The sequence below is a fragment of the Piliocolobus tephrosceles genome, unplaced genomic scaffold (assembly GCF_002776525.5).
Source record: "Piliocolobus tephrosceles isolate RC106 unplaced genomic scaffold, ASM277652v3 unscaffolded_20, whole genome shotgun sequence".
In the NCBI taxonomy this organism is placed as follows: Eukaryota; Metazoa; Chordata; class Mammalia; order Primates; family Cercopithecidae; genus Piliocolobus; species Piliocolobus tephrosceles.
Genome location: NW_022302087.1, coordinates 488,326 through 489,578, shown reverse-complemented (window position 1 = coordinate 489,578; position 1,253 = coordinate 488,326). Strand labels below are relative to the sequence as shown.

The 1,253-nt window shown below is 32.0% G+C and overlaps 1 non-coding gene across 1 annotated transcript; it reads right to left on the bottom strand.

Annotated features, from left to right (window-relative positions):
• Positions 1–210: 210 nt before the first annotated feature.
• Positions 211–341, bottom strand: LOC113225278. Its single transcript, XR_003309931.1, has one exon. It is a non-coding gene; the product is annotated as a U6atac minor spliceosomal RNA (small nuclear RNA).
• Between the last annotated feature and the right edge of the window lie 912 nt (positions 342–1,253).

Genomic DNA, 1,253 nt, shown 5'->3' with positions numbered 1-1,253 from the left:
CATTGAAATAAATGTAAGACACTCTCAAGGTGACAATATTCTTGTGAGGTATGAAATTCCCTGTATGTTTGAAAAATTAATCCTTGTTGCTGTTGTTTTACTATTTTGTTTTATGATACTGATTCTCAAGAGTTTAAAGCCTAGTTAGGGATCCACAATAGACACAATAAAATAATTAAAGAATACAAACAAATGCACTAGAAGGTACTTAATAAAACGTCCTTGGAAGCAGGTGTCAATGCCTTAATAATCTTGTGTGTTGTCAGGCCCGAGGGCCTCTTCCATTCTTGTCAAGGGGAGTGCTACTGCTAGCCTTAGCTTTCTCTCCTTTCATACAACACAGTAAAATACCGTTGGGAAGAGCTAATTCTCACCAAGAAAACAGAGAGAGTATTTTCTATATTTGGGAAATATCCAATACTATCAAAATCTTGATAACTAAGCCAAATTGGAAAACATATAGTTATTGCCAGGAAGAGATGCTTAAGGATAGAGTTATCTGATGGTTCTTGAAAGAAGCAGAATGACAAAGGGAAAAAAAAGGACTTATTAAAATTATTTAAATTTCCAAAATTCAATGACAATACAAATGTTTAGACAAGTTACACCCGTGCTTGATTCTAGGTTCATATTTTATACATCAAACAGGTGTAATAATGTCTTGTTAAATGTAGCAAAGTTAATAATAAATTGGGTTCACAGTAAATAAATAAATAGGCAGCAATTTTTAATAACTACTATAAAAATATCTTAGAAAGTAGTGGGTTGGAAAAAAAATTCTAAGTTAATACCGTATTAGAGTAACATTAATAGAATCATTAATAGAATAACATAATAGAATTAATAGAGTGTGAGAAAATGTGCTCACAAGTGGTTATCAGTGGTTAAGCTAATCAAAAAAGAAACTCAATAGAACTTTTAGTCCAAGGACATTACCTTATCAATATTTTTATTTAGGAGTTCTCACATAAGTCATTCTGAGAACTACAAAATGTCTTCATGAGATGCACTTATCAATGGAATAAAAATAAACCATATGATAAAATATCCTATAATTCTACAATGGTATCCAGGGTGGGACAATGTAACGCAGCAATGAGTAGATAATAACTTGGAAATTATCTGATGAAAGTTTTGTGTAGGTAAAATACAAAACAACTTTTTGCCACCCCATGTCCCTCATGATAGATTCTATGAAATACCCCGAATTGTGTCCACAGATATATCACCTTCAATTTTACTGTGGGCCAGAA